At 53.8% G+C, this 18380-nt stretch overlaps 1 long non-coding RNA gene across 1 annotated transcript in view; it reads right to left on the bottom strand.

The window, feature by feature from the left end:
* Positions 1-15947: 15947 nt before the first annotated feature.
* LOC139178262 (uncharacterized) overlaps positions 15948-18380 on the bottom strand; it is a 38742-nt gene continuing 36309 nt past the window's right edge. The window contains exon 3 of the long non-coding RNA XR_011562725.1: positions 15948-16352. This is a non-coding gene — a long non-coding RNA (uncharacterized lncRNA). The remainder of the gene's footprint in view (positions 16353-18380) is intronic.

Here is an 18380-nt window from a genome sequence, read left to right as displayed (position 1 = left end):
TGGAAAATACACAGCTTTGACTATACAGATCTTTGTCAGCAAAGTGATGTCTCTGCGTTTTAATAAGCTGTCTAGGTTTGTCTTAGCTTTCCTTCTAACAAGAAAGCATCTTTTAATTTCATGGCTACAGTTACTGTTTGTGGTGATTTTGGAGTCCAAGAAAATAAAATCTGTCACTGTTTCCAGTTTTCCCCCATCTTTTTGCCATGAATTGATACTGGATGCCGTGATCTTAGTTTTTTGAATGTTGAATTTTAAGCCAGCCTTTTCACTCTCCTCTTTCACCCTCATCAAGAGGCTCTTTAGTTCCTCTTCACTTTCTGCCATTAGAGTGGTATCATCTGCATATCTGAGGTTGTTGACATTTCTCCCGGCAATCTGGATTCCAGCTTGTGGTTCATCCACCCCAGCATTTCACCTGATGTACTCTGCATAGAAGTTAAGTAAGCAAGGTGACATACAGTCTTGACGTACTCCTTTCCCAATTTGGAACCAGTCCGTTGTGCCATGTCCAGTTCTAACTGTTGCTTCTTGACCTGCATACTTTTCAGGGTGATCCTGGACTGGGTGTTTTCTAGTGGATATTTTTTTAAATCATTAAATCATTATGTATTGGGCTGCGCTGGGTCCTAGCTGTGGCATGCGAGATCTCTGGTTGTAGCGTGTGGACGCTGGCTGCAGCGTGAGGGATTGAACCCAGGCCCCTGCGTTGCGAGTGTGGAGTCTTAGCCACTGGACCATCAGGGAAGTCCCTCTGGTGGGTATTAACATATAATACCTGATGTTTTCTCCACATATGTCCACTCCATCCACACACTTCCACCCCAGAATCCCTGATCTTCTATTTCTACTCCCAGGCCTCTGGCCAGGTGACCGAGCTGTTTGTCACTGCCCACGAATCCAGCTATACTCTAACTTTGGGCTGCTTCTCCTTCCACACAGAGTGGACGACTGCCCCGCGTCTTGCAGCTTTATTTGGAAGATTCTCCCTTTCTGTTATTTTCAAGGCCATTACAAGTGGTTTGAAACAGCCAACGTCCGTTTTCAGTTTGCATCCATTTCCTGAACCATCACTGTAATCACCATATACTATTCCCTCCACGAGCCAAGCTCAGACTGTGCTCCATCAGTTGGTCATAAAAGTTTCATGTGGTTATAAGTGTGAGCTGGAGGAGAGGAAGCTGCATCATCTAGTCCTTAACTGCTGCTGCTGCTAAGTCGCTTCAGTCGTGTCCGACTCTGGGCGACCCCATAGACGGCAGCCCACCAGGCTTCCCCGTCCCTGGGATTCTCCAGGCAAGAACACTGGAGCGGGTTGCCATTTCCTTCTCCAATGCATGAAAGTGAAAAGTGAAAGTGAAGTCGCTCAGTTGTGTCCGACTCTAGTGACCCCATGGACTGCAGCCCACCAGGCTCCTCCGTCCACGGGATTTTCCAGGCAAAAGTACTGGAGTGGGGTGCCATTGCCTTCTCCGAGTCCTTAACTAAACTGTGCTTAATCTGAGACGTGGCACTCAGGTGCTTTATGTTGGAATACTGCTGGGCTTTCCCATTCTACTGTTTTCCTCTATTTCTTTGCATGTTCACTTAAGAAGGCTTTCTTATCTCTCTTTGCTATTCTCTAGAACCGTACATTCAGTTGGGCATAACTTTCCCTTTCCCCTTTGCCTTCACTTCTCTTTTCTCAGCTATCTGTAAGACAAATATGGGGAAAAAGTGGAAACAGTGACAGATTTTTTGGGGGTGGGGACTCCAGTCACCGTGGATGTTGACTGGAGCCATGAAATTAAAAGATGCTTGCTCCTTGGAAGAAAACCTATGACAAACCTAGACAGTATATGAAAAAGCAGAGACATTGCTTTGCCAACAAAGGTCGATCTAGTCAAAGCTATGGTTTTTTCAGTAGTCATGTACAGATGTGAGAGTTGGACAATAAAGAAATCTGAGGGCAGAAGAATTGATGCTTTGGGACTGTGGTGTTGGAGTAGACTCTTGAAACTTGGACCCTTGGACTGCAGGGGGATCAAACCAGTCAGTCCTAAAGGAAATCAACCCTGAATTTTCATCGGAAGGACTGATACTGAAGCTGAAGCTCCAGTACTTTGGCCACCTGATGTGAAGAGATAGTTGAATGGCATCATCGACTCAATGGATATGAGTCTGAGCAAACTCTGGGAGATAGTGAAGGACAGGGAAGCCTGGTGTGCTGCAGTCCATGGGGGTCACACAGAGTCGGATGCGACTTAGCACCAGAACAAGAGCAGCAACTGCTGGACTTAACTGACCTTATGTCTTGGTAGGTCTGACAGAACCCATTTCATGATAGCAAATTCCGACCACATGGCCACTTGGTTTCCCATGGCTGAGCACTGTCTCTAGGAGGGTCCACACCGTGAGCTATTTATTGAAAGATATATAATTCTCCATTGTCGACGCCATGGGCTTGATCCAGAAATGGAAGCATTTGATTTGAGATTTTCCCAGTGGGGTTTGCTGTAAAATCTTGGTGTCTTTTCCTACTGCTGGTAACCTCTAAGATCATAACATAAGGCAGATCATATGGTCAGGGGGCAAGGATGCTTGCTCTGCAGCCTGAACCTGCTGCAGAGCCTCTTCCTGCTTCCAGGTCCCACTAGAGTTAGCATTCTCTTGGGCCAGCAGGTATGGGTGAATATTGTCGTTGTTCAGTCACTCAGTCGTGTCTGACTCTTTGCGACCCCATGGACTGCAGCACATCAGGCTACCCTGTCCTTCACCATCTCCTGGGGTTTACTCAAATTCATGTGCATTGAATTGGTGATGCCATCCAACCATCTCATCCTCTCTCGCCCCCTTCTCTTCCTGCCCTCAGTCTTTCCCAGTATCAGGGTCTTTTCTAATGAGCTGGCTCTTCTCACCAAATGGCCAAAGTATTGGAGCTTCAGCCTCAGCATCAGTCCTTCCCATGAATATTCAGGGTTGATTTCATTTAGAATTGACTGGTGTGATCTCCCTGCAGTCCAAGGGACTCTGAAGAAGATTTTTGAGAGTGAATCCAGAAAAGTATTCCCAGGTGTGGAACATGCTGCCTCGAGAACTCAGAGACCTTCCGTGCTTCGTGTTTCCCTCCACATGGAGCAGGTGGAGGAGGGGTGCACGATGCAATGATTGGTCCTTTGCTTTTGAACAGATCCTGAGAGCACTGCCCTAGACCACTGGATCGCTAACACTTGCTGATCCAGCAGGCATGTGAATCTTCACAGGGTTTATCTCTCACCCTCTGGAAACGAGGCCTCCACTGTGTCCATCCAGCTTGTGTTGCATGGTATCCCCTTGGGAGTGGACCAGTGTGATGTTCTGTGGGGTGTCCAGCCAGGAATGTGATGGGGACTTCGGACTGTAATGTGTCAGGGATGAGAGAGAGAGCAGCCCTAGTGCAAGACTAGACGTGTACTATTGTCCTTTCCGAGTCCATGAGAACTGTTTTGTACCCTCATTTCTTATGGGGATGAAAAGAACACAGTGATCCTATGCCTGTGCCCAGGCCACATTCATCGGTGCTAACAAAGACCACATCTGCTACAGGGGTTGCGGCTGGGGCAGCTACTGGCTTGAGTTAGTGGTAATTCGTCACCACCGTGCAAGATCCTTCGGGTTTTCGGGGGGCTGACAGGCAGATGAAATGGAAATATGACGGGGACCGCCACTCTGCGTCATTTACCTCTTGAAAGGTGGCATTGGTTTGTGCCCTTCTCTGGTGTGTGATTTTGTTTGTGGTCTACTCTCTTGGCCCAAGTAGGGGAAGGCAGTTTCAGATAAGGCGAAGGTGGGGGTGGTACCAACCGCCAAACAGGTCTGTCCGAATTGTTCATTCCAGCTCCAGGGAAGTGACCGCTGGACCACAGACCTGGGGCCTCACAGGAAGCCACACCAGGGTCAGGACTCTGTCGGCTCCATCGGTCTCATTCTATCAGGGTCATTTGGTCTCTGGTATCATCATCAACTTGAATCCTGTGTCCAACAGCCTTTGGGGTGTCTGGGCATCCTCCTTTCTCAGTCTAAAGATGCTCAAGGCGCTCAAATCAGTAGCCTCACCCTCATGTGTGGAAGGACTGGGGCGTTACCGCCATGGATACTTGTGGTGGCCCAGGGCCCTTCCTCCTGGAGAAGTGTCCGCCGGATTCCTGGTCTGAAAACTAGCTCCAGAAGGAAGCCAGGAGGGGAGCTGAGACTTTTTATTGGGGCAGCTACCATCAGCATCCTGATCAGTCATTCTTGATTTTCATTGCTGTGCAGATTGCACTTTGCCCTCCATGGCTGCCCAGCTGTTCTGCCCCCTGCTCCAATAACCAGGTTAACAATTTCCAGAGCCCCCTGACTGCCACTGTGATCCTGTTGCTCATTAGACTGGTTATTGTTGTTGTTTAGTCACCAAGCTGTGTCTGACTCTTTGCGACCCCATAGACTATAGCCCACCAGCCTCCCCTGTCCACCCAAGAATACTGGAGTGGGTTGCCATTTCCTTCTCCAGAGATCTTCCCAACCCAGGGATTGAACCTGAGTCTCCTGCATTGCAGGCGGATTCTCTGCCACTGATCCCCCTGGGAATCTCCATCACAGTGGTTCTTCTGTCTAGTTTCCTACAGCTCCACGTTGCCCCCCTGCCTCTCCCACGTTGCCCCCTTGCAGCCAGGGAGCCTGGTTCTGCAGGGTTAGCCCTGGCTGTCACTAGCCCCGGATCTGGAGGACAGACATCACTGTGGTGTTCAAACTTGCCTTCCATTCCTTCCTACTTTGGTGAACGGTGTACTTTTCAGGTCTCTGGATTCATTGTCAACCTGAATCCTGTCCAACCGCCTTCCACACGTCTGGGCGGCACTTCACGGAGTCTATGCCTATTGTACTGGTTTCACCACTCTCAGAGCCCTGGGCCTCTTCCTGGGTCTCCCTCATCTGAGCAGCAGGCAAGGGGACCGCGGGTGTAGGACAGGTGAGACTTTGCTGTGGAGGGGTGAGTCTCACATTGCATTGGGCACAATTCAGCATCGGGAGAGGGGAATGATTCAATAACTACCCAGCTCGTCCCTGCCACCCATCTCCAAGGTATGCCGGGCAAAAGAAGTGAGCTGGCCTTCAGTGGGCTGAACTAGGGGGCCTCACAGTCGGGCCCCCCAGGACACCCTGCCAGCCTTCCCTGAGAACCTGCCTGCTTGAGGGCTTGGGATCCAGCGGGGCCCCAGCCTGGTTGGGAGGTTGACTCCTGAGTAGAGGATGGTCACCCTGGGGCACGGCTGAGCCCCTGCCAGAACAATCTGAAGGAGCAGTAAAGCCTTCCAGGGGAGGGGTGGACGGGGAGCATGCCAGGACGGGCACTCTGGCTGTCCCTGGGCACAGGTCCCACAGGCAGACGGCGAAGCAGGGCACACACAGAGGGAGCAGCTTAGGCAAAGGTTCAGGGAACTGCGGCGACTCCGAGAGGCCGGGAGGCTGGGGAGGGGGCCGGTGGGGAGGGCTGGGAGCACTCTGCTGAGGATCCAGAGGGGACACTCCCTGGTTCCCTGGCGCTGGCCTCCCTTTTGCCACCCTACGCCTTGAGCGCATCAGAGTCAATTTTCCAAAACAAACCTGGGCTGTGTCATGGCGGGATCGAAGCCCTCCCCGGCTCCCACCCCTCCAGAGCCCACACTCCTTCACTGGCACAGACTCCCCATCCGGGCTGAGTCCGCCCAACACGGTTCCTGGACCCACCTCTCCATGGGGTTCCCAGCGGCTCTGGCCCTTATGTGGGTGTTCTGTTGTGGCTCAGCTCGTGGGGCCCTTCTGCTCCCCACTCGAGGCCTTTGCTCCTCTGTTCCCATCTGCTGGGATGCTCATTCCCCATTGGTTTTCTAGTTAGTTCCTACTTGGCCCTCAGGAGCCGCCGCCTCCAGGAAGTCTTCTCTGATTCCCTCCCTAGCACAGTGCCTGGCCCATTTGGTCATCTTGAAAGATGGCTGCCGTCGTTGGCCAGGACCATCTCCTGCTCCAGGTGGAGACTCTGCAGGCAAGGCCAGGGGCCACGCTGGACTCCTCTCCAGGGTCCCAGCCTGCAGCCTGCAACCCAAAGCTGAGCAGCCCACAGGCTGAATGAGAAGAAAGCGAGGAGATGACGCCCTTAAGCTCTGCAAAGACATTTTCCCAAGCAGCTGGCAAGGCCCCCACCCGCTCTGGGGGATTTTCCAATCTGCTCCAAAAAGGCCCAGCTCTGAGCATACTGGGATCATTCCGGGACACGGCGAGGCCCACTTCGCTAGCCCTGGCCACGGGCAGAGCATGTCTGAAGGTCCTTTCTCCTGCTTTTCCTTTTCCCCCCTTTTCCCTCCTGCTTTTCCTGGCAGTGGGGCAATTGGAGATGAGGCGAGATGAGCCTCCCAGAGCCCTTCTCTCCTTGGCAGCCTCTGGCCCCATCCCAGACCTCATCCCAGCACAGGCAGCATCCTTGTGTGGCATAGAGGCGAGCACAACCTGTGTGACTCTCAGCGCCAGGGACCTGCAGAGACGATGCTGGCAAGGGGTGGGGGGTGCGACTGAATCTCGGAGGGTGGGTGCCAGGGAACCCGGGCTGCCTGCCCTGCTCCCCTCTGTTTCGTGTTCCTGGGCCTGTGTGTTGGGGACGGGGGTTGCTGAGAGCTGGCTGCTGGCAGCTGGGGTGTTCCTACTGGCCCAGGGGTGGAGGGGGAGGCTACGGGTGGCCAGGAGCAGGGAGTGGGCGGAGGCAGAGGGAAGAAGGGACCAGGTCAGCTGTGCCAACGTGACGGGCATCTCCTGGGATTTCCAGAGACCGAGCGGAAACTCTTTGCAGAGGGGCTTGTTCCTCGCTCTGTCTGGCACCGCCTGGGACCTTCTGGGAGTTGTTTTGCTCGTGGTAATTGGTGAGAAGTTTGTTTCTAAAAGTCTGCCCAGAACCCCAAAGTGGAAGCAGGCGGAGGGCCAGAATGAGTGGAGAATGTTCTTTTCAAACACATTTTTATAAGAATGTGTTCAGGTCTGCTCTTTGGACTTTGCGAGTTTAGAATTTGGAGTTAGTTTAAACAGGGCTGGGTGGGGGCTCACCTTTGCCCCCTGAGGCCCCAGAGGACAGAGAGGGTGTCCCTGACCCTGGGGAACGGGCTGCCCTGGGGAAAATGACCACATGCTTATCACAGGCACTTCTTATCTGTGCGGGGGAGCCCACCCCTCAGGGTGTCACTGCCTTGGTGTGGGTCCTGCTGCTGAGAGTAAGGGGGAGGGGATCTGCCTGGCCTCCTCTGTGGTCAGAATCCAGTGCCCTTTGCCAAGTGCTCAGCCCGGGTAGAAAGGCAGGAGTCTGCCCATCGCAATCCCGGCCCTGACTCTGAACTCAGCTGGTTTCTGCTGTTCAGACAGCTGCCACCCAGCCAGACTGCCCGACCTTCACGGAGTAGGCTGTTAAATGCAGAGAGAGAGAAATGAGACCCCACGTCTTCTTTGCAACAGGGTACAACCTGGGAAGAGAAGTCCCCAGGAAAGTGATTTTTTGAACCTGAGGCAGCAAGGCAAGCCATCAATTTCTGTCCTGCTGGGTGATGGCATTCAGTGTCTTGCCCTACTGGGCCTCAGTTTCCCCATCTGTCAAATGGGGGGAGAGTGTCAGAAGGGGTGACTTTTCGAGTTCCATCCTCCTTAAAATATTGTCCTGTGATGCCCCCTGCGTCAGTTGCCCACCTGTGAAAGGAGGCAATTTGGGAAACAACTTCAGAAAAGAAGCGTGATACTTGATTGGCAGGTCCTGGTAGCTTGGAGAGAACCAAATGTAAAAAATGGTGAAAAATAGGAGAGATGGTGTGTTTCCAGCCTTCACCCGGGGAATGAGGGCCGCCTCTGTGCCAAGCTGTTTACCCCCGGATGGGCAGGGCCCAGCCACCGTCTAGAGCATCCTTTTTTGGGAGGTCCTCAAAGCAGCTGGATGTCACCCGGGATAGGATTGGCACACACAGGGTCTTCCTCTGCCTGTGTTTGGCAAGGAGGCTCTGAAGCTCGTGGTGTGTAATACATTCCTGAGTCTAGCCAGAGAGAGGCGGGCTGGACACGGGCACCCTGGTGTCCTGAGGGATCACAGCCTGCCCCGATCTTAATGACCCAGTCATGATACCTACTCCTGTGTCTGGCAGTTGTTCGGTTAACCCAGTGCTGTCTCCTGTGGGCTCTGGATCATCGCCTCCATTCTCACCCCCAGCTTGAGACAGAGCGTTGTCTCCATTCGAGGAGGTGGAAACCTGAGCTCGGAGAACCTCCGTCACTTACCTGAGGTCACTCCGCTAGTGACAGGTGAAGCCCCAGGGTCACTGGACTCACAGGACTGCCCCTGTGTCCCGTCCTCCACCCCAGTTAAAAAAAGGTGGTAGGCCCAGTGGGTTCCGAGACCGTGTTAGAGGCGTGCGGATGGATTTTTACATACTTGTGTATTACAAACAAATTATGCCATCAAACCTGTGGTTTCAGTGAGAATATTGCCTAGGAGAAAATCAAGGTTTAAGAAGCGAGATTATTTAGGATTGAATTTAAGAACAATTGCTGTTGTTCAGTTGCTCAGTCGTGTCCAACTCTTTGCAAACCCATGGACTGCAGCACATCAGGCTTCCCTGTCCTTCACCATCTCCCTGAGTTTGCTCAAACTCATGTCCATTGAGTCAGTGATGCCATCCAACCAATCCATCCTCTATCACCTGCTTCTCTTCCTGCCCTCAATCTTTCCCAGCATCAGAGTCTCTTCCAATGAGTTGGCTCTTCACATCAGGTGGCCAAAGTATTGGAGCTTCAGCTTCAGCATCAGTCCTTCCAATGAATATTCAGGACTGATTTCCTTTAGAATGGACTGGTTTGATCCCCTTGCAGTCCAAGGGACTCTCAAGAGTCTTCTCCCACACCAAAGTTCAAAAGCATCAGTTCTTCTGTGCTCAGCCTTCTTTCTGGTCCAACTATCACATTCATACATGACCACTGGAAAGGAAGTACAAATTTGGTCTAGACTGCAGCATGGCAAAAAGTCAGGGACTTGGGATAAAACCCAGTGCTGTATAAGTCACACAGTCAGCCCGCCTCCCTCCTGACCCTCAGCTTCCATCTGCAGCCCGAGTGCCTTGATGCTCCCTCTCAAATCCCTCTCCCTTGGACCTCAACCTCGGGCCAGCTCCCCACACCCCATTCTGTTTCAGAAATGCCTGTAAAGAATGACCTCCACCATATGTCCCTCTCTTGAACCCTCTGCACTCTGAACTCTGCTTCCTGCCCCCGTTGAGGCTGCCGTCTTCGTGGTCCAGTGGCCTCCTTTGGAATGACCGTCGGTGGCCCTGATGCGGGTGGCGCCTCTCTCTCAGGACTTCTGGACCCCACGCTCCTGTGGCTTCCCCCCTTTTCTCTGGATCCTTGCCCCCAGGCTCCTCTGAGGATCTGCACTTCCACTCACCTTGGAATTCTGTTCCTTAGACCCATTTGGATGCCCTCCTTGCTCCCTGCTTAGCTGGTTCACTCCCTCCCTTGGCTTTAATATCAACCATGAACTGATAACCCCCCTGCTTACATCTGCACGCCATCTCCTGAAATCCCGACCTGCCTGCTGGGCGTCTCCCCTCGGGCCGCTCACAGGCTCCTCCCACTCGACTGCCTGAGCTAAACCCTGGACCACTCCCACCCCCCTGCCTGAGCTGGCTCTTCCACCCACAGTCTCACTGGCAGATGAATATTGGGGCTCCACGTGTCTGGCCTCCTCTCGCCTCGGGAATGTGTCTGGGATCTAACCTCTTCTCTCTCCTCCCCACCACCTTCCTACTCAAAGCATGGTCTTCTCGCATACTTCAGGGACCAAACTGCTCGCTTCAATCTGCTTGGATAGTAACAGCCGGACCTTTTGAAAGACACAACTGGAGTCAAATCACCCCCTGCTTAGAGTCATCTCCTCCACTCTCATCCCGTCCCCTTGGGATACAATCCAGACCCCTCAGCATTTACAAGGCTCCCACGGAAACAGCTGCAGCAACGAACCTCTGTGGCCAGAAGCTAGTTGCAGAGGGTGGGGGCCGGTCCCCTTTTTACCCGCTGCTGAAGCAGACACGTTCGGGCGCTCGTGGCCGCTCCTCGGTGTCAGCAGCCCAGGCCCCTTCCGCCTTGTGGCTCTGCTGGTCTCGTGGGTCCAAGGCGACTGTTCGAGGTCCTGTCATTCCATGGGGCAGGGGAGGAAGGGAGGGAGAGAACAAGCAGCAAGTCGGATGCGGTCCTGCTCACATCCACGGACCAAGCTGCATCATGTGGCCACGCCTGGCTGCCAAGGAGGCTGGGAAATATTGTGTTTGGCTGGGTGGTCATGTGCCCAGCCAACTCTTCTCTTACGACAGAGGAAGGGGAGAAGGAAGTGGGAGGACGGCTGAAATTCCTTCTCAGGAAAGGACAGTTTGCCCCTATCCTGGGGAACCTCTCTGAGTCTCGGTGCCTGTATGTAAAACGGGTAGGGGGCTGCGGGGATGCCCTGAGATGGTAAATGGCGAATGAGCGCGCTGAACCCTGTCAGGGTGCTTCTCCACTGTCGTCTTTCTCCTTCCATCCCTGCCCCCGGGGCCTGGGATTTGGCATCCGTGGCTCGTGAACCTTGGGTACTGTGACTGAACCGGCACTTAGTAGGGCCAAAGAAAAACAGCCCTGCAGCATCTGCCTTGTTGCCTTGTCTGTGCCGAGGTTTTGGCACAGGCGGGGCTGGGGGGAGGGCTGGGGGCCTCAGGAGGCGAGGCTGGCAGGGCAGGCGCAGTTGGTGCGTGGCAAACCGAACCTGTCAATTCCAGAAGCTTTTGGCACGCTGTGGAAGCACTAGATGACTTTGAGAAGTGTCTGTGTGTTTTTTCCCCAAGTGCAGTTATTTTTGCCGCTGTGAAATGTTCTGAAATCTGACAGTTTTGTTTTGAGTCTTAGCCCGATGGGAAGATGGAAAGGAACACTGCCTCCCAGTTCTGTGGCACTCGCTTCTCGGGGTCTCCTGAGGACACCCAGATCCTGGCAGAAGTGGCCAAGGAGAAGCCAGGCAACCAAGATCTCCTGGGGACGGGCGCACAGTGGGTCAGGCGTGCAGTGGGTCATGACCAGGAGCTCTCAGACCCACTCAGGGCATGAGACCCAAGGGCTGACTTGGCCGATGTAAAAGCACCTACTGTGAGTCAGGCCCTCCCCCACCAAACATTTGTTGAGCACCTACTGTGTCTTCACATGTCAGATGTAGACTGTGCACCTACTGTGTGCCAGGCCCTCACCCACCAGGCATTTCCTGAGCACCCACCATTGGTGCGGGGGCATGAGAGGGCTCTTGGTGGACAAGTGGGTGGTGGTGGGGGCGGAGATGGATGGGGATGATGCTGAAGGATGTAGACCCCAGAAGACAGAGAGATGACTCAGATGCAGACCCTGGTCATCTGAAATCCATGGGGGTCCTGCCAGGCTGCAGGGAGGATGGGGGGAGGTCTGAGTGCACCAGGGGACTGGGCGTATCCTGGTCTCATTGCTGCCCCCATCCCTTGTCTGTCTCCTCCTCTTCCCAAGGTCACGGCTCTCCAGGCCTGGGCCAGACACCTCTGCTCTTCCCGCCCGCCTGCCCTCTAGCTGATCTCAGATGCATCTTCACAGATGGCATCCTCACTGCCAGGTATGCCATGTGCTTCTCCACTCTGGCATCTTCAGGCCCCTCTTGTTGGGTCCAGTCACCCGTGGGCACCTCCAGTCATTTCTCCCTGCGTGTGGTTGTCATGAGCTTGTCACGTGCGCCCTAACTGCCCAGGCTCTGTTTCGGTGCCCATCACAGGCACTGGCCCCACTGTTTCTGGATCAGCAGCATCTCAGCTGCCTTCTGACCTCGGGAGTCCCAGGATCCCGGCACATGGATTGTAATGCAGTCGGTGACTTCCCTGAGCACCTGCTGAATGCCAGGCATGGAGCCAAGGGCTTTACCTGCACCAGAATCCCAACAACAGCCCTGGGTGGCAGCAACCACTGTGATCTCCATCTTCACAGATGACAAAACCAAGACCCAGATGAACAGATTACCGGATGACGCAGAGTGCATCCAGTATTTCCCAAAAAAGCCAGTCGTTGACTTAACCCCGGATGATAGCTGGGGGAGTGGAAATTAAGCTATAACAACAGTGATCTCGTACACGTGTACAAATGGTTTTATGTTTACAAAGTACTTTTCTACATTGCTATGGAGACTGAGGATGTAGCCTTTCCCTCTGAGAGGTAGACACAGAAGTAACTGACAATCACACTACAGTGTGTTTCTGGTTAAAAAGGCAAGCAAAAACAGGGCAAGGTTCCTGCCCTCTCTCCCCAGCCTTCACTTTGGGACCTTCATGGAGAGACACTGCTGCTCTGTTAGTTACAGGACTGGCGGCCTTAACAAAGATGCTGTCACAGTGAGCAAAATCAGAATGTTTCCTTTTCTTCCTTTCAATATAAGCTGTGCAGGGCTGATACTGCAACTTCCTGGCTCCTGGGGCACAGGCTCCTCCCACCCCAATTCTTCCACTTTCAAGTACCTTTCACTTTGTAGCTCAGGAAGGTCGTGCCTACAACCAACCACACGATGCAGCCCAAGAAAGAGGAGGCAGAGTGCAGAGTGCATGGCTCTTTCCTTAAGGAGCTGCATGTGCTGCTTCTGCTTGCATCCCACTCACTGCAAGTTGCTCACATGGCCTCATCTAGCTGCAAGGGAGGCAGGAAACATTGTCTTGGGGGGCGGCTCTGTTCCTAGCTCAAACTTAAAGGGCTCTGTTTTTAAGGAACAAGGGGGCAAATGGACATTGGGGAACAACTAACAGTCTTGGCCATGGTCCACCCCTGTGGGCCCCCTGATTTCCATGCAGGCTGTCCCTTCCAGCCCCTGGACACATTCAATCCCTTCTCTTGAGATCAGTCCTGAAGTCCTGCCCAGGCATTGCATCCAGCCATGTCCAGGGTCCAAAGGGAACGTGCAGACCTCTTATCAAGACCAGATGTGAAGGCTCATGGACAGGGAAACTATTAATGAAAAAGACAGTGGTTTATAGCCGCCCTTAGGTGATGATGGGGCAAGAACAGCAGAACTGCGGTAAACTTGCTTTTGGAACAGATGAGCATGGACAACACAGCTGCTGTTGTCCAGGATGACGACTGAATCTGGTTGGGCAGGCGTCACCACCACTCTGCTGCAGCTGACCCCTTTGGTGACCCAGCCTCTGCTTCTTGGAGGAGTGCATTGTCCACCATCTCCCGCTGGCCTTGCTGGGTCCTCTGAGAGCACTCTCCTTTCCCACCCCTGTCTCCAAATCCACCCTAGTAGTGGGCGTGGCTGACTACGCCCTTCCTGGTGGCCACCAAACCTCCACAGCATATTTCTGGCTGTGTCTACATTTCAGGAGTGTCTAGGGATCTCTTTGGGGCGGGAGTGTCAAAAAGTAACAAGCTTCGGGAAGCTGGGCTGTGGTTTATTTGGCAACACAATTCCGTCCCAAACTTAGTAGGTCTATTTGCATCTGGCTATTCAATATTGCATGTAACCCCACTTAAGGTCTTGTCCAGGTCTTGCTTTTTACTCTGATGAAGCTGCTCTTTCGTTTCCAGGCCTCCGTTTTCAGTTCATTTCACAGCAGCTACTTTGATGTTATCTGAACCACAGGCTTGAATGGGGAGACGGAACCACATTCAGACCGTGGCCCCCAGGACAGCTGCCCTTGCCTGTTTGAGAACTCTTTATGGGAGGAGCTGGGAAGGGATGGGGTCATCTCTTTCTCCACCAGGACTGCACCTCCAAATCCATCTTCATAATTTTCCTGTATTACTTCCTAAAGGCAGCGCGCCACAGCCAGCACACCTGCACTGAGTCTCAAGCCAGTTTTATATTATCAGGGGCCATCACGATGTATTCAACCTTCCAGACATCTCAGGGAGCATTTTTATGACAGGCTTTCGGCAGCACCGGGGCCGATAGCTTTCCCGTTCACAAAATCTGAATCCTAGACTCTGGAGGCCAACTTTGGAAGTCTGGGTTTGTTGTAGCAATGCCCCAGCCCCAGTACGTTTGTGTAGCCAAATCCGTTAATAGTCAACATATTGGCTTGACTGCTAGAACAAATACCTAACCCTGAGCCCCCCGAAGTGGCTTAAACATGATGGGAGTTAATTTTTTTCTTATGTTACAATCCAAGTGGTTCAGGATGACATGGTGACAGCAGAACCTCAGGAACCTAGACACGTGTAGCCTGCTGCTCTACTGGCCTCAAAAGAAACTTTGAGTTCACGGTCTAAGATGGCTGCTGCAGCTCCATCCATCCCATCTGCATTCTGGCCAGGGCCGAGCAGAGAAGAGGAAGAAGACGACATGCCCTGCCCCTTCCTCTCAAGCCGGGGCCTGGAACATGCACATGTCAGCCTACTCATATCCCGTGGCGAAAAGGGATCTGAGGTTCAGGGCACTGAGTCGCCCGTGCGCCTGAGTGTTTGTGTGTGTGTGTGTATGTATGAGCTAGTGTATTGCCCAGGCCTCTCTCCCTCTTCATCCAGCGCTCTTTCTTTAAGCAGCGACACTGGAAAGAAGCAGGCCTGGGAGAGAAATGAGATCCTTTGTTCCAACTGCGAAATGCCTGTGCTTGGAATTGGGAACCTGGGGAACAGAATGAATAGCTTGTGCATTGTGGTCATGTACTCTCAAGGCCCAGGATGCCCGCTGGCTGGGCAGCCATGAGCCAGCCGGCTTGTGGGTGAGTGGTGCCTACTGCAGTCCTGGCAGGGCCCGAGCCCCACCTTCCTGCCCGTCTGGCTCTGATGTTGCCGGCTGTGCCCGTCTCAGGTTTTTCGCCTGTTGTTCAGTCACTCAGTCTTGTTCGACCCTTTGAAACCCCATGAACTGCAGCACGCCAGGCCTTCCTTGTCCTTCACTATCTTCTGGAGTTTGCTCAGACTCGTGTCCATTGAGTCGGTGCTGTTGTCCCACCGTTTTCACCTGTAAGATGGACTTAATGCTTTTGTCCTGTTACATCCCACATTGTTTTCGGACCTCAGACGGGAGACTGGAGGCCAACAGGCCATCAGCTGGAACGTTGCGAGTGGTTGAACAGGGGCCCCCAAAGGGACTCTGCAGATGAGATGAAGCTCAGGATCCTGAGGTGGGAAAATGGTCGTGGATCACCCAGAGCGGGGCATGTAACCTGGAGGGTCCTTAGGGAAAGCGGGAGATGGTGGGATCAGAGAAAAGAGGATGTGATGATGGAAGCAGAGGCCATAGTAATGTAGTTGGCAGAGAGAAGGGCCACGAGCCCAGGTGTTGGAGGGCTAGGAGACTTCTCCCCAGAGCCTGCAGGAAGAACCGCCCCAGGTCACGCCTTGGTTTTAGCCAGGTGAGACCACTTGGACTCCTCAGCCGAAAGTACAAGGGTTTGTGTGGTTTTCGGCTGCAGAGTTGGTGAGGTCTTGTTACAGCAGCAACAGGAGTCAGATATGTGAAGGCCTGGGGTGTTGGGACCCTGTAGGATTGCAGCTGGCAGGATGGGAAGCAGTGGGTGGAAGGAGACTTGAAAGGCCCAGAAGGACAGGCAGGCTCTTTGCTGGATGGTGAGCGGCCTCTGGGACCAGCGTGTGGGGGTCTGGGAGGGGCTCCCAGGGAGGCCAGCCAGGAATGCCCTGAACCCGCCTTCCACCCCCATCGAGGGGGCTGTACTTAATCTCGAGGAAGAGAGACCCACAAGGGTGGTGTGGGGGCCCATGGAGATGCCTCCGGGCCAGGAAATGACTGGCCTGTAGGAAGGCAACCGGAAACGGCCTCAGCCGGAGTGCTTGCGGTCGCGGTGTTGTGCAAAGTTCTGGAAGCCGGTGCGTCTCAAGAAGTACCCGGGTGTGCAGGGCCGCGGAACGAATCTTGGATCAGCCAGATCAGAGCCCCAACAGCACAGGGAAACCAGAGGCAAAGACCCGGAGCTTTTTATTGAGAGTGCTTTCAGAGACACCCTACACAATCCAGGGTCCAGCGACCTCTGGCTCTCGGGGGAGGGGCTGTCGAAGTGCAAAAATGCTCTGCAAGCGGAGCCCAGGAGGGTCCCTGGGAATTGGAAGCGTGGCTCAGCCAAGGCGCACAATGAAAAGAAATGTGTGACCATGAAAGAGACACATTCAAAATCGCATGTTTTTCGTCTTCAGTGTTCACGGAAACATGCCCATTAGCGGGGGTGGGCGCAGTGTGGGTGGGGGAGGCCCGGCGGAACGCGGCAAAGGGCTCCAGGGAACAGGATTTCTGTGCGCGGCGAAGACGCCACCCTGGAAAGCCACGTGTAGACGCGTGCGTCCAACAGCCCCACGGATGGTTTCAGATCCTGCAGGGAAGAGAGAAAAAAACATTCTGAACATTGCCAGAATGGTATTTGAGTAAACAGTGTGGACAGCTGCTCCTCGCTGTCGGAGCCAAAGAAATTCTGCTGTCCTCCAGGAGGAAAACGCGTTTGACCAGGGACCCATTAACTGGGGGCTGATCTGCCTGGCAGGATTGGCGCTCCTGCCAGGGGCACTCCGGGGGTCTCTGGACTCCACCTCGAGCACCCTCTTTTCAGCTGACTGTGGGTTCCCTGACTTGCAGATGCGTTTTCCCCCCTTCCTAGAGAAAGTGTTAATTGTGCGTGGGAGGGGGAGGCGGCCCCCTCTGGGGGCTGCAGCCTGGCTTGAACCCCAGGTGGAGATGTGGGAGGTGCTGGGAGAGCCGGGTGCCCCCCAAAGTGGCAGGTGGGGGAGGCAGGGAGGCCCGGGGAGGCCATGCCAAGGCCTGTCCGGCCCAAAGGTCAGAGGCACACAAAGGATGCTGGAGTTCGCCCTCTCCCCCGGGAATGACCCAGTGTGAGAGCCGAGCTGCTCCTCCAGCAAAGCGCCTGGGGATTAATTAGTTTAATTGGTCCCTGCTTTAGGCCAAATAGTCAGTGTCAAAAGAGAAAAGTAAAAGATACTTTCCCATTTGGGAAGACAAAAACGGCCCCTGGCAATGGCGGAGGGTGGTAATAACAACAAAAAGCCTTTGCGGGAGTTGACTTGAATGGCCTGGGAAGGCGGCTGGACCCCAGCTCGGACCCCCCTCGCATACCAAGCAGAGATGGGAGCCCTCTGGGAAAGGCCGGCCCAGGAACTTGTTCTGGCCAAGGCGCCACCCCCAGCCTCGGGCAGAAACATCTCGGGGTGGGGGGCCATTGAGCCTCGTTATCAGGATTTCTACCCCTGGCCACGAATGCCCCCAACTTTCCCCAACCTCATTTGCAAGAGGAAACCGGGTCCCCAGAGGACTGGTTGGTCCTGGCTGCGCCACGCTTGGGGCGGTGGACTCTGGTTTTCATGCAGTAATTGTTGTGGGGCTGGGGAGCCTGGTGGGGAGAGAGGCTTGAAGCAGGTCCGTGGGTGTTGTTAAGATGCGCAAAGACCTGTCTTATGTCTTAGAGGGTGGAGGTGTTGGGGGGGGGGCAGGGCCAGAGCCCACAGCCCAAGGTTAGGCTAGCTGTGTGACCTTGGACAAGTCACTTGGCCCCTCTGGGCTCCTGTCCCCATGCCTCAGGTGGAGATCATGCACGTGCCCTGATGCAGCGCCGGTGTGCGTTGTTAGGATGGTGAGCACAGACGCCAAGGGCATCTCTTGCACGAGGACGGTGTGCAGCCCCAGGGGAGCTGGGACAGGTGAGGGAATCACGGCCGAGGCTGGAGGAGCGGCCCCAGGTGCATTTTCCCAAGTAAAGAAGGTTGAAAGAGTCGGTCGCGACTGAGCGCGCACGCTCGCAAGACAATACGAGAGTCGGAAAGACTGGGGAACAAAATGTAATGACTTTAAAAATCACACTGGATCTTTTCTATTTATATTCTCTTACCCAAGCTGAGGTAGAAAATATTTATCTGTGCTGTTTTACAAGAAATGGCCTCTGGCCAGATGAGACGCAACTTTGGTCCACAGAGCTCAGAAGACAAAGGGAGGAAGGGGGCTCCATCATGAAGGGGGCTCCATTCATTGTGTCAGACTACCCCGCAGAGACCAGGAGGCCACTCTTGTTTTGTCTTGTTTTACAGCTTAAAAAAAAAAATTGTAAAATCTACTCTGTTGTTCTTGTTTAGTCACTGAGTTGTGTCCAACACTTTGTGACCCCATGGACTGTAGCTTGCCAGGCTTCCCTGCCCTTCACTATCTCCCGGAGTTTACTCAAACTCACATCCATTGAGTTGGTGATGCCATCCAATTATCTCATCTTCTGTCTTCCCCTTCTCCTTTTGCCTGCAGTCTTTCCCAGCATCAGGGTCTTTTCCAACGAGTCTGCTCTTTGCCTCCGGTGGCCAAAGTATTGGAGCTTCAGCTTCAGCACCAGTCCTTCCAATGTATA

This window comes from Bos indicus, chromosome 21 (genome assembly GCF_029378745.1).
Source record: "Bos indicus isolate NIAB-ARS_2022 breed Sahiwal x Tharparkar chromosome 21, NIAB-ARS_B.indTharparkar_mat_pri_1.0, whole genome shotgun sequence".
NCBI classification, from domain to species: domain Eukaryota; kingdom Metazoa; phylum Chordata; class Mammalia; order Artiodactyla; family Bovidae; genus Bos; species Bos indicus.
This window is presented reverse-complemented; position numbering and strand designations above follow the sequence as displayed.